This window comes from Dermacentor andersoni, chromosome 6 (genome assembly GCF_023375885.2).
Source record: "Dermacentor andersoni chromosome 6, qqDerAnde1_hic_scaffold, whole genome shotgun sequence".
Taxonomy (NCBI): domain Eukaryota; kingdom Metazoa; phylum Arthropoda; class Arachnida; order Ixodida; family Ixodidae; genus Dermacentor; species Dermacentor andersoni.
In genome coordinates this window covers 144,376,256-144,401,601 of record NC_092819.1, presented here as the reverse complement: position 1 = coordinate 144,401,601, position 25,346 = coordinate 144,376,256, and the positions used below count along the sequence as shown (strand labels likewise).

At 42.6% G+C, this 25,346-nt stretch overlaps 2 long non-coding RNA genes and 1 pseudogene across 2 annotated transcripts; 1 reads left to right on the top strand and 2 right to left on the bottom strand.

Annotated features, from left to right (window-relative positions):
* Nucleotides 1-9,641: 9,641 nt before the first annotated feature.
* Nucleotides 9,642-11,480, bottom strand: LOC140218825 (uncharacterized; annotated as a pseudogene).
* Nucleotides 11,481-11,664: 184 nt separating this feature from the next.
* Nucleotides 11,665-14,204, bottom strand: LOC129382668 (uncharacterized). Its single transcript, XR_008610707.2, has 3 exons — nt 12,762-14,204; nt 12,393-12,470; nt 11,665-11,741 (listed from the first exon to the last, which is right to left on the bottom strand). It is a non-coding gene; the product is annotated as an uncharacterized lncRNA (long non-coding RNA).
* Nucleotides 14,205-16,675: 2,471 nt separating this feature from the next.
* LOC129382667 (uncharacterized) lies at nt 16,676-20,255 on the top strand. Its single transcript, XR_008610706.2, has 3 exons — nt 16,676-16,808; nt 17,621-17,678; nt 20,098-20,255. It is a non-coding gene; the product is annotated as an uncharacterized lncRNA (long non-coding RNA).
* The last annotated feature ends 5,091 nt before the right edge of the window (nt 20,256-25,346 follow it).

Genomic DNA, 25,346 nt, shown 5'->3' with positions numbered 1-25,346 from the left:
TGCGTAATCACGAGAAATATACACACATCATTTCTTTAGAAGCTGACGCTCAGCATGGGCAGCGCCAGGATCTCAATACGCTGACAAGACGACTTCGCTGCAGCCGAGTTCCCTATGATGCATATGCGGTCAGGGTAGCTCTCTGGGCTTGTTCATAGCTGATCTTGACATTTGTTGTAGTGCACGCCGAACGACACGGACAAAGAAGGAACATGAGAAAACACACACCGCTGATCAACCAGCTACGAACAGCTGTTGTTGACGTAGGCCGTGTCGCTCCGCATAGAGCTTCAGAAAGCGCAAATGCGTACTCGAAAACAAATATAAACTTCAAAACGTTTTCAAATAATTATTTTCTCCAAGCAAAGGCATGTCAATAGTGTTACAATTTACACGTTTTCTTCATTACGTTAACATAGTTATGCTGCGTGTCCCACAAAACCTGGCAGCAAGCAAACCAGGGCGTCGCACCAGTCGCATTGTTCAAATCGCAAGTATGTGAAATGGCTCCTCTAAAAATCGCATTGCAACACGAGCGACTGGACCAATTTTCGTCGCTCCAGTCGCAGCATGCGAAACGGGCTTAACGCGTTTCACAGCTTTCGCACGCACCGGCTCGCCATGCATTTCGGGGGCTATGCGCCGACTTCTCGGCGGCACCGCTAGATGGCGCCGAGTGTTGTTGGTGAAGCGTGAAAGAGGAGTCCCGAAGCTGTGCAAGCCTCATACATAACTTGTTCCGGCGGTGGCAATACGTTGTGTCGCTACATTGATTTAATGCTAAACGCTTTACCGTCGACCATCATAGAGAGAAATCCTCTGCCCAATTTTTTCCTACAAAAGAATGGACACAGTTACTATGTGTTCTACTGTTGCAATCCAACGTCTGGCATTACACGTGAGCAGAGTGCCAAGCGGTGATGATGATTGCGCGCAAAAGACTGCAGATCACAAATGGGACAGTAGGTGTCGACTAGGTTGTAGCAGAGACGCCAGCGTGCCCTCCAGTCAACTTCGGACCAGCCCGTTACCCCTCGCTTCTACCCGGGGAAAATTCATTTTCTCACAGCTCCCTCCCCTCCCGAAATTAAAGAACAGGCTGCTGCACGAAAAAAAATACTCGCCATCCCGGTCCAGCGAAAGCGGATGTCCAGCGAAGCTGTTGCAAAACCACCACTACAACTGCTAAAGGGGGATAAGCAATGCTTCATTGCTTATTCGGCTGCTTCGTTCGGGCTTCTTCTTTAGTGAAACGTATTCTGTTCTGAGTGTTCTGTGGATTATTTCAATGAATGCATGCACTGTTCGCTTCACTTTACTGAGTGATCGTAGCCTCTGCATTAGGAGGGCGATGAACCATCCCATCTTTCCTTGCTTAGGGGAGGTAAATACAGTAAATAGAGAGAGCTCATCTTGTCACTTTCAACACTACCTCGGCAGCCCTTCACACGTTGTTCCGCTTCACAAATAATTGCTTTTCGAAATTTGCTTGCATAATATTCTCTCGTTTTGTACTTCCGAAGACCACAGCCGCGAGGCTGAAAACTCGCTCTGGGTTCGCACTGGAGAAAAAAGCTGGCATGTAAGGTACGATCACCTTGTTCACCAGATTGTCCGAGGTTCTAAGTGCCACAGTACTCCGATCTGGGTCATCTATGAAGCGTATGGTTTCACTATTGCTGTGGTTAGGCAGATAGCGCTCCCGAAACGGCAGTGAAAAACTGAATTGTGACAAAGATATGCAAATAAAATTATTCAGTAATGAATAAGGACTATTTTAATAACCATGCTTCAATTTTCAAGGATCTTACATAAAACAAAGATAGGCTGAAGAGTAGAGTGAAAGGAAATAAATGAAATGCTGAGCAATCGCACAAGAAGAAACAAGTTGTTTAGAGAATATACAATAAGTTCATAAACACAAGGCACAACAACCAAATAAAAGCACATGAAATAAACATGCACTTTAATGACGCAGGTTAAGAACAAGCCAGAAAAGGGGAGAAGACACCGGAGCCGGACACGAAAAACCGAAGATGCACAAAGTCAAGGATCAAGAAACAATGAGAAAAAGAAAACTGTTAGTGAAGACTAGCAAGATATTATTAAAATCATTTCCTGCCTTCTTTTGTACCAAAATATATCGCGCTGATAACACCTCTTCTATCGCTGCGAGCGCTAGATAGTAGTGCTTTTTTTAACCATATTTATTGCCACAAGAACTAATCATATATGTTTATTGAATTTACTCCTGTTATTCTCCGATAGTACAAGCTCAAGCAAACCTTTATATCATTTTAGGAACGCCTTAACATGTTCTTCATGGTTCCAATGGTAATCGCTGGTCCGTGCTCTCAGCAGTTACCTACTGCTGAGAGTGACTTAACACGTATCCAGCGCACCACAAAAATTTGTGCTACTTGATTTGATTATATGCTACGGAACACATTTGAGGAGTTTTCTTTCTTCCCCTGGTGCTTCCAAACCCAGATCCAGCATAAGCACTTGCTGCACAATGTGAATTTGCTAGTGTAAGCCATCATACTGAAATTTCTGCCATCAAATATATTGGCCTTGCCTTCCAATTATGGACCGTTTGCCATACGTTCCTACGAGTATGCGAAAATATTAGAGACAGTTAATAATTTGACGGGTAGTAATCATTATAACTATATCTAACCATTCTAAAAGTTAATCATAGTATTAATTATACCTTGCGCTGTGGCCGGTTGGAACAGCATCCTTGGGATAGAGTACTCCAGGGGTACACTAGACATACAAATGAAATATGAATATGAACGGGGGATTGGTAATCAATCGTGCCATTTCCGCTGGGATTTCTAAAATACTTAGGCAGCCTTACATCTCGACAATAAATGTTTCTATGGTAATGAACTTATCAAAGAAATAACATCACATTTTATATTTATAGACGTGCATATGAAATACAATGACGTCAACGTAAACACTTACACCCAGCCTGTCAGTAAGATCATTATAGCTGTCCCCGACGACACCTACAACTACAGACTACGACCACAAAACAATGCTGTCGCCAGAATTAAAGTATAAGGCGCTACCCCACAATATTTTATCTTGGACAATTAGCCTAACACTATCTGACATGATTATTAAGATGGTTGTGTAGGGTCATTTTGCCACAAAAGTTATATTATGAAAATTCTTTTATGTTCAAGGGCGATGATCTGTCTAATTACAAGGTAATGTCAGTCCTCCCAGCATTACCAAATATACTTCAATGCATCATTATTGACAGGATAAGATTCTTTCAAAAGAATCAATAAAATGCGTGGTATAAAGCCTTCAATTAAAACACATCTGAAGTGCCTTCACTGGTGACCATAAAAAATTAATTCTACATAACACTGAAAGCGCATTACTTGCGCTTGACCAATTCTAAATCCGAGAAAAGCATCTGATTCTGTGCAACACAATATGCCGATATTAAGTAATATGTCTGTGCGGTACTAGGAGTAGCTTCGAATTTGTTGAAAGCGCACTGAGGACGTGAGTAGTCTGTCGATTAGGACAGATTTGTAAGAATGAAACAGCCCGTCGTTAACCTGGGACCAATGATGGGCCACTCATGTTTGTTCCATATATGAACTATAGCGGTTGTTCCTACGAAGATTATAAGTAATATAGATTTTAGTAATATATCTAACAATGGGGGGGGGGGGGGGTAGTAAAGATAGCCGTTCAGAAAAAGGAGCGTTCCTTCCCAGAAATGCCGCCAACGATGCCAACAACGACGCAAACGGTGATGCTTGGTAATTAGTAGCTAAATTTAAAAAATCAATCAATTAAATTGTAAACTTTTAGTTTCACTGGAGTCGTCGTCATCGGTAAGTTGAAGCGCGCTCTCCGTACAGACCTCACGAACATTTGGATCTGATAAAATGCGATTACCCGCTTAAATGTGGCACGACGAATTTCGGCTAGCTAAGCGTGTGAAATCGAAAGTGGGCGGGTGCAGCGAGCTCAAAACCGCGCCCCTCGAGGGCACGTTCTGCTTACGTAACCCAGTAGCGGACAGCCAGCGAATTGCGACAGCGAGGAACGCGGAACCGCAACAGGCTGGTGGCCCGCTGCTGGGTATAACTCAATATTGTAATTTTCGTTCAAAAGTGAAAGAGTACCTCGTGAAAAACACCTTGGCCTTTTTCACTTCTATAGTATCGTGAGACATTCGGTATTCTTCTAGAAGTGTTCGTGACCGTCCAAGGGTTTCTTACAAAATGACACAGATTTATTGAGCGCTCACAGATTGCGCTTTCCCTTTCTGAGTTTACGGTATCAAATAAGTATGCGCATGTATTATCATCATCATCACCAGCCTGTCTTTATGCCAACTGCCTGTCGAAGGTCTCTCACAGCGATCTCCAATCACTCCTCTCTATCGCTAGATGATTCCAACTTGCTTTGTCTATTGCCTAGTTTCATCACCCCACCTAAAGTTCTGCCGTCCCGGACTGCGTTTCCCTTTTCTTGGCACGAATTCTGTAACTCTGAAACAACACTGGTTATCTGCCATATCCATGGCATAGAATCCCCAGTTCTTTTTTTTTTCTTGTTAATGCCACCAAGAATATCGACTGTCCCTATTTGCTGTCTGATCCACAGCACTCTTTTCTTGTCTCTTAACGTTACGGCTAACGTTCTCTTTTTTTTTTTACGTTCCATTGTTATTTGCGCAGTCTATAACTTGCTCCTGGGTTTATTTTCTTTTAATTTGCAGTTCTCTTCCCATATTGTAAGTACCGATGAAATGCACTGGTAGCGGGATTTTTTTTTTTTTTTTTCAGCGACAGCGGTAAGCTTCCAGTCATGACTTGGTAATGTCTGCTGTATGCACACTGCCACCCATCTTTGTTCTTCAGTTAATCACGCTCTCATGATTAGCGACCCCAGTGAGAAATTCACCTAGATAAATGTGCTCCGGCTCAAACTCTAGACGGGGACTGGCAATAATTAATTCTTGTTTCCCTTCCAGGCTATTGAATATTACCTTTGTCTTCGACATATGAATCTTCAGCACTACTCTTGCCGTTTTTCTGTTACACCCACAATCCTCATTCATTCAATCATCCTCAATCATTCGTCGCAATTCATCCCCAGTGTTGCTGAACAGGACGACCTCATCTGCCTACTGCAGGTCGTTGAGATATTCGCCATTCATCCTCCCTCCTAGCCTTCCCAGTAAAAAGCCTAAATACTTGTAAGCATGTGGTGAATTGCATTAGAGAGATTATGTCTCTTTGCATGACCCCTTTCTTGGTAGTCCATAATCAAGAAAGGGGCTGACAGATAGAATAGCACCATCATCATCATCAGCCTGGTTAGGCCCACTGCAGGGCAAAGGCCTCTCCCATACTTCTCCAACAACCCCGGTCATGTACTAATTGTGGTCATGTCGTCAGTGCAAGCTTCTTAATATCATCCGCCCACCTAACTTTCTGCCGCGCCCTGCTACGCTTCCCTTCCCTTGGAATCCAGTCCGTAACCCTTAATGACCATCGGTTATCTTCCCACCTCATTACATGTCCTGCCCATGCCCATTTCTTTTTCATGATTTCAACTAAGATGTTATTAACTCGCGTTTGTTTCCTCACCCAATCTGCTCTTTTCTTATGTCGTAACGTTACACCTATCATTCTTCTTTCCATAGCTCGTTGCGTCGTCCTCAATTTCAGTAGAACGCTTTTCGTAAGCCTCCAGGTTTCGGCCCCGTACGTGAGTACTGCTAATACACAGCTTCTATACACTTTTCTCTTGAGGGATAATGGCAACCTGCTGTTCATGATCTGAGAATGCCTGCCAAACGCACCCCAAGCATTCTCATATCATGAATAGCAGGTTGCCATTATCCCTTAAGATAAATGTGTATAACAGCTGGTAATAATAGCATACTTTGGTATGAAGTTCGTAAACAAGGATAAGGTGCCTCAGAAAGGCTGGCAAACGTTTCGATAGGAGGACCTATCTTCGTCAAAGGCGGCCTCGTCATCCTCGGCATGTTAGTTTTAAAGTGTTAGTGGAGTGACGTCCCGTGCGTTTGTCGTCGGTGGCGGTTGGTTGTAAAGGGAGAGACTTCAGAGGTAATTAGCGCTGTCGCTTGACGCCTGTGAGCGTCGTTCCCAAAACGAGGTGACAAGAGCGGGGAGACGGAAGGCGGGGAGAAAAGAAAAGAAAGAAAAGGAGAGAAAGAAAGACGGGGGGGACATCAAGAGGGAAAAAGGGGGGAGAGAAAGAATAAGAAAAAAAGGAAGGGGGGCATGGGAGGGCGTTGGGGAAGCGAAAGCTTAGGGTGCATTCAGAGGTGTCGTTGGCAGCATGTTTTTGTGGCATTAGAAGAGCCGGTTAGGCGGTCAGAGCGCGAGTCCCACTCCCCAGCTCTTGTCCCCTCGTCTTGGGAACGACGCTCACAGACGTCAGGCGACAGCGCTCATTAAATCTGAATTCTCTCCCTTTATAACCAACCGCCACCGACGACAAACGCGCGTGACGCCACTGCACTAACCCTTTAAAACTAACATGCCGAGGATGACGAGGCCGCCTTTGATGAAGATAGGTCCTCCTATCGAAACGTTGGCCAGTCTTTCTGAGGCACCTTATCCCGGTTAAACCTTTCTTGGTAGGTAATTTTCTACTTTATAGGCAATAAGCATGTTAGTTTTGGAATCTTTGTACATACCTTCCAAGGTATTCATGTATGTCCGTTGTATTCATTCATTACCTCCTTGCTTGCTGGTATCTCCACTGAATCAAATACCGTTTCATAATCTATGAAAGCCATATGTAAAGGTTGATTGGACATCCTAGGTTTCTCGATTACCTGATTGATGACATGGATGCGCTCCATTGTAGAATATCAATTCCGAAAGCCAGCCTCTTCTCTTGCTTGGTTGAGATCAAGTGTTGCCATGATTCTATTGTAAATTATCTTGATGAATATTTTATACAATACTTAAACAAACATGATAGGCCTTAAGTTTTTCAATTCTTTGACGTCACCCTTCTAATTGTTTATATATAAATACTCGCGATCTTGCAGTTAAATGGTGTGATTGATCCGAGAGTCCGTCCTTATAAAGGGCCGCAAACCTATCAAGCATAACTTTTCCTCCTTCTTTTGATTAAGTTGAATGTTATTGTGTTCTCTCCTGCCACTTTTTCCCTGGACATGTCTTGCAAGATCATTCGAACTTCATCGCTAGTTATACAAGGAGCTTTCTATATCATGATCACCAATAATGTAGTTTATTTCTTTATTAAGGAGGAGACATACATGTGTACACAAGTATACAGAAGGAGGTCACAGAGCATGTGGCTGAAAGGCGACCTCCTGTCAGAAAATATATACATCAGAGGAAATACAAAGCATAAAGCAGCAATACAGTAGTCACTATGAGAAATATTATGCCAAGTAAATGTAGTACAAACTGTAAAGTAATATAAAGTCAATAACTAGTCGCAGAATTAAAACAGTAGTCTAAGGCATTCGCAACAGAACAAACCAAAATACTTATAAAGGCAATAAATGAGAAATAAAAAGTAAAGAAAAAAGAAAAACAGTAAGGAAATGAGCAGGAGTGAAGTGAATAGCTTAGGTATGTGGATTATTTGGCTTATTATTTTGAATTATTCCAGTGAAGGTTTCGTGACTGCTCGGTTATTGCACAAGTCAGCGTTGAATTATTCCTATTCTTTTACTAGATCATCGAAATTGCTGATGACATTACCCTGCTTATCTATCACTGCAGACATCTTCCCTTATCTTATGCCAAGTTTTCGCAGAGTTCATGCTGCGGTCCCCTTTTACTGCTTCGTCACTCTTTCCGACATTATGATTTCGTATACTGCTTACTTTCTTCCTGTTTATCAGCTTTGAGGTTTCAGCGAATTTCGTCTAATCTCTTGTGTTACACAATTTCAAGCTTCGTCATATCTTTATTAGATCATTTATTACTTTGGGGAGCTTACCTACTGGCTGCCGTGGTGCTTCACCTCCCACTTCAAGAGCTGCCTCTTAAACTAGCCTAGATAGTGTATTATTCATTACCCCTATCTTATCTTCATCTTCCTGCTCTAAGTCATAGTTGTTTGCGAGCATCAGCGTGGATTTGTCTGCTTTCGCACTTACTACGTCTACGTTTGCTTGTTTCTTCACTACTTCACTAACAAGCTACTCATTATCCAGAGTTTATTATTTACCACGAATTCTACCAACATCTCTCATCTACCATTCCTAGAATCGATAGTTGTCAATTGACCAATTGCAAAATTGTGAGCGCCGCCTGCAGGGAGAACGAAGAACCTCGCGCCACGCCGTTTGGTTGGAAAACAAGGCCTGCGCCGGCGTGCAGTCCGTGCACCGCGTATCGGTACGACCTACATTGTGCGTTGTTTCGGTGTTTTATTGAATTTGCTTCAATCAGTGCGTGAGTAATGGTTGAAGAAGACAATATGCCCCTCCCGTTCGCGCACACGTAATGGACATGGGGCCTCTCGAACGCTCCGTAACACTCCGTAACGAACGACGGCGTTTGACAGTATCTGTCCTCGAACACTTCGACCGTTCGTCAGGCGCCTAGATGCTGGGCGCCACATGACGAAGACTATGTGGCAAACCATATGATTAATTTCACCACAGCTGGTCCAGAAGTTGGACTGGTGCGAGCGACGTGCGTGCCGTCCATGAAGACGGGCAGCGTTTTCCGTGCTGTCGGCGTGGTATATATATATATATATACGAAAGCTGCGGGCGAGATCATCGGAGCTTATTGCCAGTGCATCGCCGGGTAAGATAACTTCTTTGTGTGATGAATATTTTCTTAGCGTAATGAAAGATTGCGGACGCGGCAGACGACAACGTGCTCCCCTCTTCTATGTACGTTTTTTTGTAATGTAGTGACGTTATCTTGTAGGTTTTACGAAAGCTGTATGCCGAATGTTTCACCCATTCAAGAGCCAAGCGGTAACCGCCGCCGTATTCATATAAGTATATGAATACTGGCCGCACTGTACTTTGCGCGTACTGCGCTTGTTGAGATTGAGACGTTTGAGGGAGCCATCTCGATGGCGTAAACAGCGCACGCCGTTTCCTCGTTGGTAATAAGCACATGTTCAGCGCCCAGGTTGGCTTAATCCGTGTGGTGTTAGTACTTCCTTAGGAAGGCAAGTTGATCAAGTTAAATGTTTGCGTTGGCCCTGGCGCGCTTTTGTTTTATATCGCGTCGGTGTGCCGAATAAAGCAAAACAAGCGTTCTGTACTCCTTAAGGTCGGAGAGGCTCAACGGCGTAAATGTTCCGAGGCAGGTGTGATATTTTTGTGTGAATAACCTGCGGCATTATGTCTTATAGGCGCAGCGAGACATGCCAGCACGTCGCAGGGCTGCTTCTAAGCTTTGCTGACCTGGCGACTACTGAACACAACAAACAGCCTTCATGCACGGACTTGCCATGCTAATGGATTATACCACCGAAAGGTATGACAGTTTTTAGTTTTTGTCATGTAGTGCAAGTAGTTGCATGTTAAAGCGCTCTCGTCATAATCTAAATGTATCGAGCTTGTACATTGCAAACCAATACATGCATCAGTGAAACCATAAAACCAAGGACATGTTCACATGAGCAGTTTATTTTTGAAGCAGCAGAAACAACAAAACTAATAAGACATGTTGAACTTTCTGGCTCGCGAATATGAACATTTTGTGCGTATTAGACGTGTTCCTCTTTGTTTTGCACTGCAAACATGCTAAAGTTCAGTTTTTTGAAGCAACTAAAAGCAACAGTGGCTTCGTATTTGTTTGTGTGCATCAGTAAAGCATGAGAAAACAAACTGTTTGTTGCAGAACTAACCATGCATGTTTTCTCTAATGCAGCAAAGAGGCCAGTGCCAAAGGTGCCGCTGAAGGGGATCGTGTTTCAGAATCATCGAATAAACAGAGCACTCCATCAAAAGAGGAAGTTCAAGGCGTGCAGTTCTGCTTTACCGCCACATCACCAAGATGACATCATATCATTAAAGGAGAACCTGTTGGCCTGCTACCCAGCACTTCAAATACTGCGGTACATGAAACTAGCAGATCAGAAACCACAAAGAGTTCAAGAACCACCATCCGAGGTCTTGATTCAAGATAATGAAAACCTATGGGGCATCAGAGCATTGGCATCGTTTAATGCACACACGGCATCAATGAAGCCCCTTTGTCAAGAGGAGAGGGATGCAATATATGTAAAAACTACTCCATTTTATGAATCATGCACTTGTGCCAGAGCTCCTCATAGGGTGTGTAAAGCTACTAGGGAAGCTGCACACTTCAGGCCAGTATGTATCACACAAGATGCTGAAGAAAGGATTTTATGTGTGCGAACCTCAAGACATGTTACGAATGAAAGTGAGAAAACTAAAGTTGTCTCCAAAAGAGGTCTGGCAGAACCTGCTGATGGTCAGTGCTGCATTCCTAATAAAAGTGTACAAATACCAAGTGACTTAAAGAGTGATGACAAGTGCTAGAAGTTTTTATAATTGTGCTAAATACAGAAAATTTGTCAGCATTAACTAAAACAGGACAAACAAATTCTATAAATAACTGACTATCTACGGAGCAGCTACAACATTCTACTTTTTTTTCAGTTATGTTTACTAAAATTTAGTTTACACTTTTTATTAGTGGCGCCTTAAAGTTGCTTAAGAAGCAACACACTCTGAAAACTTGTTCTGCTATGTCAATCATAGAAATTGGAAATGCCCCATCAAGAATATGGAAGCTTTTGATGCGTCCAATAGCCCGCTCAACATGCACCCTTGCACATGCAATGCGACGAGTTTTTTCCAGTGCTTCAGGTGGCATCTGTGCCTGGTATGGCTCACGAAATGGTGGCCTGTAGATAGTTATTCCCTGGGATAAATAAGAGAATATAAAACCTTTGTCGACCATTATAGCATCCCTAGGCTGTCATCTGTCAAGAAGCCCAGAGCTCTGCAGAATTGCCCTGTCCGACACTGATGCTCCCCAAAGTCGTGAAGCATAGATAATATAGCCATCTGGTGTGCACCCTATTAGTACTTTATAAGTATTATAGTGCTTGTACGTTGAAAATGTTTGCCGCTGGGCATGAAGAGAAGAGGGACGTCGTATTCGAACTTCTGTGGCATCTAAGACCAGCCTAGTATTCTCAAACCCTTTGAATGATTTTGGAAGGTGCTGGGTAATAGCCTCTTGTGTTGGAAACTTCGTGAGCCGTTGAAGTTCCAGCACAAGGAAGTTAATCCATGTTGCAAGTATGCGGCTAACCTGGTTTGGTGACATCAGAAAATTGCGTGCTAGTTCTCTTCCAGCCATGCCAGTTTTCAGCCGCACAAGCACCATAAAAAGTTCTGCAGCTAGGTCAGTCTCCTTTGTGCGCCCACGGGCATCGCTTCGCCTTCTCTTTTCCCAGCCCCAGTACGACATTTTACTGGCACGAGGCTTAAGATAATTGAACAGGCTCTTAAAAACACCGTAATTAGGAAGACCGGTGTAATACAGAGTCTTTTGCCGATTTCTCAAGCATGCTTAGCGTCAGCAGTCGTGACAAGGCCTCATCCAGACACTCTTCTAGCTTGATGTTCTGCCTCTCCAGTAGGAAAATGAGGAGTGCGACTTCTTTCTGCGCAGTTGCTTCACTTTCGTCGTCGTGTTTCAAGCACATTTGGCTTGGGCCTGGCTTAGAACCTGCATGATGGGCACAGGAAGGCAGATTGCACAGCTATTTAGTGTGTATACACATTGCATTGCATAAGGATGCAGGTTAACCTGCTTGCCATGCACATACAGTATGAAAAACATCTTTGCTTGAAGTTATCTCGACCTTTTAAGTCCTTGGAATGGGAAATGAGATGGACGGGGATGCAGTACAAGCTTGACAAAGGTATATGTGGTTGGAGCATTATAATGCAGTATCGTCTTCTAAAGAATTTCGGTATGAATGACATGAAGTTTACAAAATTGCAATGTGCACTTTCGTAAAATTGCAGGAGCTGTGCACTTAATTAATACCCCTGAACTGCAGCAATAATGAGTGCAATGACCAGAAAGACATTGCAATGAACCTCTCTTGTGTATGGGTGTTGATAGCCAGCAGAACAACTGCACAACATGACTTTATCTTACAGGGCTACTAGGTCATGAACAGTTTGCCCTACTTTTCATTGGTGATGGAACTATTTCTGCCTCTGGGAAAATGATGAATTAGTCTTTTGTCACACAATCATTTTAAATAATTTTGCCTGTGTTATATATGCGCCCTTTTTGCTTTGTTTCTGGAGCCCTGATCAGCAAAAAATGGAGTGTGAGAGCAGTTGTACAAAATTAGCTCCAACTTACCATTTTCTGATGCTTGAGAAGCAGATCTTACGTCAGCAGTGCTACAATCCAAATCATGCATAGATGTGTCGGGGTCATCTAAAATCAGAATCAGTCACTTAGTTGCAATAACAGTCGGATGGCATGTTCACCTTGACAACAAATTAACAGCAGCTAACCAGCTCTTAAGCTTGTAAACTATTTCTTGTGTAACTTCTTTTTTTTTTAAATGTGATCTCAAAAACTCTGTTTACGTAATTTCGCACAGGTGTTGCGCCTTGGCGACACATTTTAATATAGTCTTTTGTCCCTTGTGTTGTCATTATACTAAAAAGTTTAAGAGCACGACAATAGGCTTTATGTGCCACTATACGGGAGTTCCTAACTCACCATTTATTGCTGGTTTAAGTTGCAGTAACACTTCTACAGCTTTACTGCCATGTTGTGAACACTCCATTCCTGCATCAACTTGTGAAAAAAGACAACCTCTGTACTGTTGCTGAGTACGATATCATAAATATGATAGTGGTAAACTGGTTATTTCCTTTCAAGTACGATTGGCATGAGATATTGGGCATATTTAGGCTCCTGACCCTACGACATGTGACCCAACTGAAAATAGTTGACTGGAAAGAGCCTTTGCATTATTTTAGTAATGTGCACATTTAATCAATGAATGGATTAAAATGGCAGTAGTCATGCCATTCTTCCATTGCACGTGTCTCTCCCACAAGGGTTATTCCAGTGAAGCACGATTCCAATATATCATTTACGTAAGGTTGCAAGTCGTTGAATGAACTAAACTTATGTGTTAAATAGGAAGTTTACCATGCTGCTCTTCACTGACTGCAGTACGCTGAGTGTCCGGTGATTCAAAACTGGGGCTCTGTTTCTTGAGACACCGGAACCTGTGTTGGCAGATCCTGCAAGTTTATACACATGATATGTTACATACAGCCAAGCAACAATGTTCAGATACTTTGAGAAATTGTTACATTAATGCCAAAAAGTTCGTTATACTCAGATTATTACATACTGTATTACAATAACACATTTTTGCTGCCTTTAAGTTTCAGGTCATGTTAACTTTTCAGAAACGGAAATGCTAATGGACTGCATTGTTGCACAGCAAAGTAATGTCATCTTTGTGTTACAAGCAAATACAGTTGACTGCGCGATTTAGTGCGTCCGTCTCATAAAATAACTGGTGCGCTGTATTTACATTAGAAAATTATAGCAGTGTAGCTGCGTGCAACTCAGAGCAGCGCACTGTGCAAAATCGCGTGCACAAAAAAAGAAAATAAAAAAAAGCAAGGAAGGGGGAAAGGTAGAGGGACGAAGGGGGCGGGGTAGTTCGGCTCGCACCGTCCTGTTAGTGTGCATACCAAGGAAACGTACGAAACACGGCCAGCGATGGTACATACGTTAAAACACACAATATGAGCGGCCGATAACAAGCTAGCCGACGTGACAACGAACCACCTTCACGTTGGCACGACGACGTGTTGTACCTTATGCAAGCGCCTACGGTAACACGGCAGCCAAACTAGTGACGGCCCCCAAACGATTCAGAGCTGAGAGAACTCGAATAAATACCCTGAGATGATCGTACACTCACACGCGCCTTTCGCAGTCCCTATCCATAGTGACGTAACATCGTGACCCACAGGGCAGCAATACAAGCTTTGTTCGCAGCACGTTCGTCTACTTACGTTTGCAGTCACTTTGCCTTTTCACGCAGCTGTTGTGCCGCCGTACAGCAGCCTCGCCCGGAGTCTTGCTGTACGTGAACGCTGTCGGTACATAGTCCGGATGATTGATGAGTTTCGACGGCCGGCCTACGTTTGACAGAGGGAGATTACGACAAGATGGCCACAAGGAGCTTTTTAAAAGAAACTTACCGGTGATGAAGTGCGCCCCGCATATTCGAGCATGCTTTGTTGACTGCCACAATGAGCCGTCCGGGTTTGCACGCCTCACAGCAGATATCCACAGAGCCCTTTTCTTCGCATACATTTTTGCCGATGGAGATCGGAAGAAGCTCGAGTTTCGGTTTCCATAATAATAGTTCTTACACCCGAAGGCGACACAATTTACGGGCATACTCGAAAAAACCACGAGTGCAACCACCAGTCTTCCTGCAGCAACACCGTACGGAGTAGCCGCGTTGCTCCCCGCTGTTTTCCAACCAAATCTAGTTACGACAGCCACCGCAAGAGGCACTCGCGCCGCGCCGGCTTGGCGCGTGCGCAGAAAGGTTTTTGGAATCGGTAAATTGCTTGTTCTCCAGCCTGCCTTTCTCAAACGTTTGCATTGAAATCGCCCATGATTACCGTAGACTCAGATTGACCCTGTCTCACTGCTTAATCAAGATCTTCATAACAGTGTTCTATTTCTTCACCATCATGACTGGAGGTTGGAACATAGGCATTTACTAGCTTGAATCTATATCTCACAGTTAGCTTTACTAACCTCTGATACTACTAACCTCGATGACTACTAACCTCTGATATATGCTGTAGAGTTCATCAATGTTGCCAGCTGTATCATTATGAATTGAAAGTCCTTCGCCGTACCGCCTCATATCATGAAGATCTCTGTAGCAGCGGACATGACCGTTAGCACTGTTAACCCTGCCAGGCTAGCTTTACTCGAGAGCGATCGCGTGTTAAATGTTGCCAGGTTCCGCTTCCAGTGCCAGCGTATCTTGTGCGTGTATACATAAATTTATTTATTCCGGCTGTGTTAATTCTTCTACTTATTCTCCGTGTTATGGTTAAACGGGGCGAACACTCTTAAATTTTACAGAATTTTAGATGTTGCCTGTTGTAGATAATATATTTCTAGTGTTTAAGCTGCATTATTCACCGAATCGGGCATTTCTTGCAAGGCATATCCAAGCAGATATTCTACTTAATAAGAGATTTCTATAACTTCCTAATTATTACTTTACGACACTTATTGCAAATTAGGAATTGTAACTGGTGAGTTGCAAGGCGTATTCACTTGAAATTAATTTCCAGAAAGACAGCAGTTTAGAGATATGCACCCTTAAACGCGCCGTAAAAATGCACTGTTGTGCCACGTACGTATTTTTAAACGCTTTTTTAAGCATTGAAACGCAACAGTAACTCGACCGTCCATGTATTTCGTCCCCCACTTTGGGGAAATTGTCTCTCGAAACTGGTGTCCTTCTGAAAATTCATTTAACACCCGTAAATTACAGTACGTGCAGTAAAGAATAAGTAAGAAGTGAATTACAGAATTTTTACGAATTAATTAAATGCGTGTTTCCAGTTTTTCTGCTAGTAATGTCCGCCTATTTGACTAATCTACGTCAAGCACTATGATTATGACATCCACGCAGGAAATGTTTAAAAATTCTGGAAAATTTAAAAACTGCCTCATGCTGTATATTCTTAGCATTTGTTTACTTTTATTATTTTTTGTTGGTAGAAAAACAATGATATTACCTGCTTCAAGTTCTGCTTTTGTAATTTCATTTCAGTATGCAGAATTTGCCAGAAGTGGTATTGTCAAATTCGTGTGTAGGTATGTAAAGGTGGCAACGATGCCGTCAGGCAATGCTTGTTTTCGACTCGCCCTCCTCTTCAACAATGGCTGAGAAAAGAAATAAACCTAAAAAAAATGTGCCACAGCTCAAATCGAGCCTTTTTTTACGTACGCGTCACCTCAAACTTCTCGTTCATTGGCATCGTTAATCTCAATGATGGACCTGCCAGTCAACCTTACAGGCCATATCACCCGCGCCTCTCATAGAGGCCCCTTATTGTATGTGAGCTAAATTAAGAGAATGTCAGTCATGTGTCACTCTAGATAAGGACAGACAGCGAAAACAGAAAAACTGAACAGTCTTCGGTAAATTGATTTCTAATGAGAATGTGTTTCGTTAATATCTCTTTTTCCATTAGTTAAATGTCTGTTTCCATTTCGCATGCATGCCATGTCCGATAATGTCGGTAGATTAAAGGCTGCGGCGATCCCTGAGACAGGCAAAGTGTGCCGACCCCTGTGACAGTAAATTGTGCTGTCACATGGGCCACGTGGTGGAAGGATGGGCGTTTCGCTTGGTAGGCACAAAATTGACATCATGCAATATCCTGTAGGGAATGAGTTCAGTTGTGTAGCTTGTAATAAACCGGCTTCAACAAAGCTTAACTTATCACATATTTCCACATACCAGTTGCAACACTGATTGCAGAGAATGCCGCACATGTTCCAGCATGGCCAAATAAAATTGAAATGGTGTCTTATCAAAATATGTTTGTAGAACTAGCGCTCCTTTCTTTTTTCTTTGCTTTCTAGATGGAAGGTTGTCTCGATTGAAAGCGAATATATAGCACACTAGCATGCACGGTTTGTAGCACAGGACACTCTTCACGTCTATCTCGCCTGGTTTCTTCTTTCAATCTTAAGGTGAGAAATCAATATTTAGGAATACTTCATTTCATAAACTAAGTAGGTAACCGAAAAAACTGTGATTATTGAATGCCGTAGTGACATTAGTCGCAAACATGTGTGAAAATACATTGCGTTTCAATGTGTAAAAAGCTGGCACGTGCGACTACACTGCTCCAGCAGAGCAAGCCCGGTCCCCGCTACGGCCCCTACTGCTTCCCAGGGAAAACCAGTGATGTTATTTATAACGTAGAGCGCGTTAGGGAGCTAGAAGGTTGGCCCGATGCACCTTTAGCTTCTGGCATCCGCGTACGTCCGTCGCACCTTTTGACACCGCCATCACCAAATGGGGCGCCTGTGCCCCCTGCCTCACCTGGTTCACCGCGCCGGCCGCCTGCGTCGCAACGTAAACAAACTCGCGCGTGGGTATTGGCAGCACGCGTATTCACTCCGCAATGACGGCACGCCTAATGACATACGTATACAAAACGAGGAAAGAAACTTCTCCGTAGTAGATGTGAGGTGAGGGCAAACGATGGTGGGGACACCTACGTGCGGGCTCATCACAGTGCCCCTTTGTCTGGCCTGCACACATCACAATACGTGTGCTTTCTCAACAGTGCCTGCTCCATGAAAACGTTATTCTGGAGTGATATTTGTCAGGGCAAGCCATGTTTCATTTAGATTACCACCTATAAAACTTCGGTTTAAAAAGCATCTAAACATAATTTTTCTACCTTTATAAAATTTTACCTGATGAATTTTTTACACGAAATGAGTTCAACAATTCTGTAATGCCCAAGTATGACACTCTTCCCATCTCTTTTCAGCAATCAAGAGTTATGGCGAATATTTCTGGATTGTGCCTTTTTGTGGCATCTTTGATCGGTAAGGACACCACTTGAAAAAAATGAATCCAACCTATAAATGAAGATTGATTCATGTAACCTAGAAATATATGCCTGCATGGCTAATGAATACCGATATTTCATAATTTCCTGAAATGGGCTGCCCCTAAATAAGTCAACAATTCTTTAGGAACCAGCTACGCAAGCCGTGGTGAAAATTTCAATTTTTCAGGAATCATCTGGCATTTGCAAGCATCTGTTCGCTCGAAAGCTGCACAGAGTAGAAAGAAAAGTACTGCGATGCTTAGATTTATTCGGGCGTGAAAATCTTACCACAATGTTTACGGTCAGGTAAATAATGGCGATAGCTATTGAAAATTTATTTTCCGTGGTGCGGCAACCAATTTGAAGAAGACGCATAGATGCAGCTATGTGTAAAGTAATAAGTTGCCAGCGCGGAAAGACCATTTATTGCGCTTGAATACAAGATGCTCTGTAATCAAGATAGATGTGGACACCTGGAGTGATATGTATAAAAACCAACGTAGCAGCTTGCTGATTGATTTCAGTTTAAGAAATCTTTACTGTGTTCCTATGTGGCACTAAAGTCTCATCGCTTAAGAATCCCCTTGTTCTTATTGCCCTGTCGAAAAATAGTAACAAACAGATCTATGTCAGGGCCCTTTTTGAATTGAACGCGCATGTAATATTGATCATAATTCCATCAACTATGTCAGAGCTATCTAATTTAGCGTCGGTGTGCTTGGATTGTTACGCTACGCTTATAACAGGCCGTGCTTTATTTCGTACGTTACAAGGATAGTCAGCCACCAACACAAGGCTTACTTCGGCCTGCCCTTTTGACGCACTGCAAAGACCTTAGTTGTATTACGTGACCTTCGTCGGTGTTGCTAACTTTTTTCCAGCATGTCTCAGCAATACCGGCATCGAAGTAGCAAGCCTTTGCATAAGTGAATTTTTTTCTCTATATCATGGATCTTAGGGCCAGGTTCATACTTGAGAAAAGAGAGGATCATGAGTCTGATAGCATAAATCTGTCGCTCCCAGAGACCTGCGGTATTGCTGATCGTAACATGGTTGTCCAGGTTGCCATTCCGGCCATGTACACAAACTCCAGGTCTTTTAGCGAATATCCAGAATCGAAGCTAGAAACTTTATTTACTGAGTCGAAGCGTGAAATTCCTCATAATCTCTCAGATTACGCTTAGCACCCGCTACATTTGCACCCGTTACGCACTGAGCAGTTCGAATTTTGCGCACGGGCATGCTTCTATTTTAGTTCAAATAAATTAAATTCTGACGTTTTACGTGTCAAAACCACGATACGATTACGAGTCGCGCCGTAGTGGGAGAGTCTGGAATAATTTTGGCCACCTGGGATTCCTTAACGCGCACCCAATGCAGGGTAAACGGAAGTTTTCGCGTTTCGCCAACATGGAAAGGCGGCCGCCATTCCCAGAATTTCATCCCCCGCCCTATGGCATAGCAGCGCAATGCCAAAACCAATACACCCCCACGGCGGGTGGTACAGCCCTGGTGATGGCACCAGCGGTTGCCCGCGCCATAACATGGGCGTTGCAGACGACAACACTGACAACGTCGCCGCGTAGCTTAGCAACAAGCAAAGCGAAGCTATTGTTTTAAAATGAACACAAGTGCTCCTTCATGTTTAGCGATTCGTAATTTTCCTGATTTAGCGGATTTAGTGTGGACCTTCGTGTGCACCTGTTGCTCCAGCTATTTTTGTTTTTCTTTACACCTTCTTTATTTGCTCTGAATTACGGTAGTGCCCTGCCGATTTATTTCTCCCGCACAGATTAGTGGCGAGCAAAATGGTACATGGAGTCTGTACGTCTAATTCGGCTTGCTATAGTGTTGCGTAATGAGAGAAAGAAACTGAATGGTGTGAAACACTGAATGTTCTTCGAGTGGTTTATCACGTCGGCTGATCTCTATTTGGTGCCTTCAAGAATGCAATCCTCCTTCAGCCAGTTTTAGACGTGAATGACATACTTCCTAAAGAAAAAAAAAACTGTGTTTTCAACTTCTACAGAATCGTTTGTGCGATTTTCTGTCTGAAACATGTTTACTTTGCATCGTAATTTGGCCCCAATCGCGAGACCTTCAGATATTCGCATTGAGAAACGCCTACACAAAGTAAAAACATTATTATTGCCAATATGAAATTTAACCTTGTCCACATTTTTGCATCTCTGCTTTCTACAGTGTTGTGGGGCATTTCTTTGTGGTTTGTGTAATTTCGCTTCCCGCAGAATGCATCACGGCTGGAAACTAGCAATTGAGAGCCCGCCTATCCCCCATGAAATTCTCAATTCGAATGCCAAAGCTCCGCGGTTTATTAATATTGTAAAAGGAAAAGCCACGATCAAATCGAAGGCTGGTATTTACAGAAATCGCGTATCTTTACCACCTTGCAGCCGTCCTGGTACTGGCCGACTCCGAAGAAACTGGTCGAATATACTGGGGGTCACCTGATCCCGTTGAAGAACATTAACGCGGATACCAAAGGAAACGACCGCAAAGCCCAATACAAATGGCAATGATAAAAAGACAATAAACATGAACATTTGAACGCAACATTTTGTTTATTTGTTATGTGTAACGTTTAGAACAGTTACCTCATTTCGGAAGGTCTCATATCTGGGTCTATTTCATCACTTAATAACTCTGCAGGACGCGACTTATGTGGCCACACACGCCTATTTTTCTTCCGTAGATAACATGGCTGCTTCAGTAAATTTAATTCCTGATTCACCTCGAAGTCAAATCAAAGTTGATGAGCTCTTTCCAATTACGTAGCCTGGACGTTGTCGTCAGCGGCAATTGGGAAAACACAACAGACTAACGTTCAGAATGCGGGTGTTCATATAGCAGATCGCCCGTTATCGCACCTGATATACTCTTTTTTTTTTTTTTTTTTTTTTGCCGTACAAGTAGCCATCAAGCAAATGTTGCTAAAGGGACACAAGGTAAAATGGTATTTTATGTGGTATTTTATGCCATTGTAAAAGGCTAAAGCATTTCTGGCGAGTCCAATTGAAATATTAGAAATAGTTGGTTGCGCTTTAGCAACATGAACTACAACCAGCGTAGAAAACGTAAATAGTGGGAGAAAAAATTAAAATATGAAGTATGGGGTTCTACGTGCCAAAACAACTTTCTGATTATGAGGAACGCCACAGTGGACGACTCCGGAAATTTTGACCACCTGGGGTTCTTTAACCTGCACCTAAATCTAAGTACACGGGTGTTTTCGCATTTCGCCTACTTTAAAATGCGGCCGCCGTGACCGGGATTCGATCCCTCGACCTCGTGCTCAGCACCCCAACACCATAGCCACTGAGCAACAATGGCGGGTAAATAGTGGGAGAAACATACGACAGATAATTTTAACATCCTGGTGGGTTCTGGAATTCCTGAAGTTGATTCTTATAAGCATGCTGATCACACACAATGTAAATATCTATGTAATGCGAGCCTGTCCAATGATAGTGATGCAGTGGATTGCCGAATTCTGTACGTACGCGAAGGGAGAATAAAAAACTTTACTGCAGATTCAATTCTCCCATTTCTACTCGTTCATTCACACGTTACGTAGCAAACGCTGTGCATTTTCACGCGTACTTTGTGTGCATTAGACGCACCTTTCCCAGTTGTCAATACTACAATGTACTACTACATATGCTACATAATACTACATATGCTACATAATACTACATATGTCGTCTCGTGATTATTGAGCCGATACGACCCTAAAGGTCATATGGCCTTTTGGAGTCGTCACAGTTTTCTCCAGTGGAGTAGCATACAAAATACACCCGTACGCAGCACTTTAAACAATTGCACCCTCGGCAAGCACGGATGCCAAGACAGCGAAGCACTCGAACTTTCAACGTTGCGCTGAACGCGCGACCGTTTTCACACGCAAATTACGAGGTCTGTTTAGAAATGTTATCTTGCCTTGCTTACCTACTAAGTTTAATATACCGAATATTCAGGCGATTGTAATGAATTTTCTACGATAGCAATAATTCCGCGGCTTGAATCAACAGCACCGTCAATTTGTTTTCGAATGTTTCATGACTTAAATTGTATCTCTTCTCTGATGGAAAATTCTTTTTATTGCACAGTGGCCAATAAACCTTGAATATGTTGCGGACTTTGTGTCCTTACCACACTTGCATTAACCCTTGATTTGAACCGAAAGCAACTATACTTTTACATAACATTATCGTATTGTTAAAATGGCGGAAAGCTGGCCAACAGCTTGTTCTTATGAAGCCGGAACACTAGAACACGACACGTTAAAGAAAAGCAAATCAAAACTGTGCGGTGAAGTTAACCAGTTGCATCCCTTCCTGCGAATATTTGCATCTTTTAAGTGTAAAAGCTTCTTGCACGTCCACAGCTAGTGAAGTGTGCGAAAAGATCCATGTCTTACATCTGTCGAATAACAGTTTCAAATGAGTTTCGGATCGCATTTCTTACTGTGTAAACCCGTATAACGATATCCTCTGTAATTACTACCTTTATAACTAATAAATTGCCATGCTACTTGCAAGAAAACTTCACGATGGATATCTTAAAAGAAATTTCTGCATTTCAACTATGCAACATCTCTGGTTTCTTCAATAAATGGTCACAAACAGCTTTTTGTTTTGGAATGATACACTAAGTTATTGCAATTTCTGCCTACGTACATACCGTCAAAGAAAACGAACTTTGTCGACAACCAAATTCTTCTTCAATATATTCACCTGCCACTGTGGCTATGGCATTCTGCTTCTGACACAAGGCTAAGCTTTGAATTGCCAGCGGTGGCAGTCGCATTTCGATGGGAGCCATAGGGAGAAAAAGCCCTGGCACTTAAATTTCGCTCATCACCATTTATTGAATCCTTAAACTTCAAAAGCTATAGCCATAAGGGACGCATGCATAAACAAAATCTAACAAGCAATACTGACGTCAACCGAAAGCAAAGGGCACAGTTGTAAAAAAAGCATCTTTACTGACACTTAGAATGTACTAAACATTCATTCCTTCAATATGTGTTGTTCAACAACACTGAAAAATAAGCATATTCAGGCATCGTGAATATTCTGTCAGCAAGATGGTTCTACTGATGAGTAAATGTTAAAAGACATGAATGCTCACACTACATCATCCACACATAAGAAACAAAACGTTTTTTCGAGAGTTACTCCTTTTGACAGATATGAGTGGGCCATAAGCAGCAGAATCTTTCTAAGAGGGCATTGTGTAATGCCACTGATGGAACAATCAAAAGAATAAAGAATCTTTTATTAGAGTATCCCATACTTTAACAGAAGGAACGATCAGCAAGAAAAGTTGTGGTAGAGCACTTAAGTTCAACCATAACTTTTTTAAGGACAGAAAATTCCAGGCGAGAGTTGTAAGTACGTGGCAGAATTGGAGGCCCACTCACAGCCGCAAACAGGCATACTACATGTACTACAGTCTACGGTGTACGACCGCCTATGGGAAAGCTATCTTTTACAGAAATGAAGAATGATGCAACAAGTTCTCTCCAACATTGCACAATTTCTTAGCCAGTCTGGCCTCTCGCTTTCTGATGCCAGCTTACATCGACGTCTCAAGTAAGACTAGAATGAAGAAATATCCCAGGTTGCATGTTGTGCTTCACATAGCTGGACAAATATACCCGCAAGTCAACATCTCCGAATCCTCAGCTAATGTGAGACCGAGATGGCAGAGCCAGCACATGGGTGAAACAATTATGCCACGTCTGGACACAAATTGCACATATGTTCAAAAGAATAATCTCGAATTCATATGTGATTGACGAGCGGGCACTATGGAAAATAGCAGATGCTTTACTTCTGTCCAAGGAATTCCTTGAAGGTAGGAATTGCCTGCAGCGCGCAAAGAAAGGTAACTCATCGAACACAAGCACACGTGTACTGACAAGTCTTTCCAACTTTATCAAGCTTGAAGAGCTCTACGAAAAAAAGCAAAAAACAAGCACCTAGGCCGAGTATAGGTGCAGCCTGTGGCACAAATTCTTTTCCTCAAGAGCTTGGAAGCTGGTCTCAAGATAATATGCCAGCTAGCAGATGTGTTGCAACAATGACTACCCGTCCCTTCGGCAGCTAAATCTCAGAAGCGCCTGAACTCGACACACAACAGGTGCATACCGTGCAATATGGGACTAAACAATTAAGCCAGGGGTCTATATGCAACAGCAAACGCATAAAGTGGGTTGCTAAACATTAATACACAAACAGGTGTCAAGAACATATGACATGCTGATGGGGCAATTACAGTGTAACTGTAATATGACACTACATAAATATGAATACCATACAAGTGGAGACCATTCCAGGACATCCTAAACCCACAGAAGCTGAACTGAAAGCATCATTTGCAGTGCAAATGTGCTGACTACAACATCTTGCCTGCCTGCATGGATTCACGAGAAGCTGTCAGGACCTTCACATCACGCGAGATTGTAAGGAGAATCAGAAGATTAACACGCGACTTGCAAGCACATGGCCAAGAAATTAAATTACAGGGTCAATAGCCATGCAGATATTCCAGGACCTGAGCGGGCTTATGAGCCTGACATCACTAAATAATGGACGAGTTGGTGTGTATTCATTATTGACTAAAGCGCACCAGACAGACAACGGAAAGAGGGAAGCGCTCTGTCTGTTCACTTCGTTCTTGTTCATTTTCTTTCTGTTGCGCTGTACTTAATGAATGTATGAGGCTGCACATTAGAAGAACGACGCCCCCGTACAAGGCCCCAATTTCACATTCGAACCTTTGCACACATACACACATAAATGTTTCAAGGGCTCATATCACGAAGCAATATCAACAGGATGACACCAGACATGGATCATGGCTAACTTCCAACTAAGGTTTATTGTGAAAATGAGACGATTTATACATTTTCCAGAAAAAAATACAGTAAGAAGGCAAGAGGAAGATTGGTGCTTCACACAACCAAAAATAAATAAAAACATTACAGAAAGAAAATACATATAAAAATTCAAGTGCAGGAAAAAAAACAATCTATACAACCGCCAATCATTCATACCAGCGCCCTTCAAGAAATATAGTTCTCTTTACAATCGGCAGTCGGGCAGCTTGCTTATGCAAGAACACTTTTCCAGTTGCGATCAATTGAAAAAACAAATCTGCTTCTTGGAAGGTACTCACATGCGGAGTCGGTGGTCACAATGTTTTTTTAACGTATATTTATTTTTATTTTATCCCTTTCCTTTTTGGTTATGTTTCGTTTCAAAACCATTGGTTTTTATCATTATTTCTTGCTGTACTACTTTCTGGTAACCTTTAAAAATCACTGCATTTTCACAATAAATATTCTAATTAATTAGAAGTTGGCGTACCCTATTCCTACTGCTTTGCACTTAGTGCTCTTGAAAAGTTACTTTTTTTAAATTGAAAGCTCGCGCTACAATACGAAGCATGTCAAAAGTACACGAACTCATTTGACTCATGCAAAAAAGCTAGAAGTTGACGATGATATGGTCCAGGAATCCAACGTTCAAGGTGAGGTAAGCGGCCAGGCCGAAGGTCGTTTGACCGGTTATGGAGAAGACGGCTAAGCTGAAGTCCTTGGCACATCCATAGAGGGTGTGTAACTGTGATATTTTGC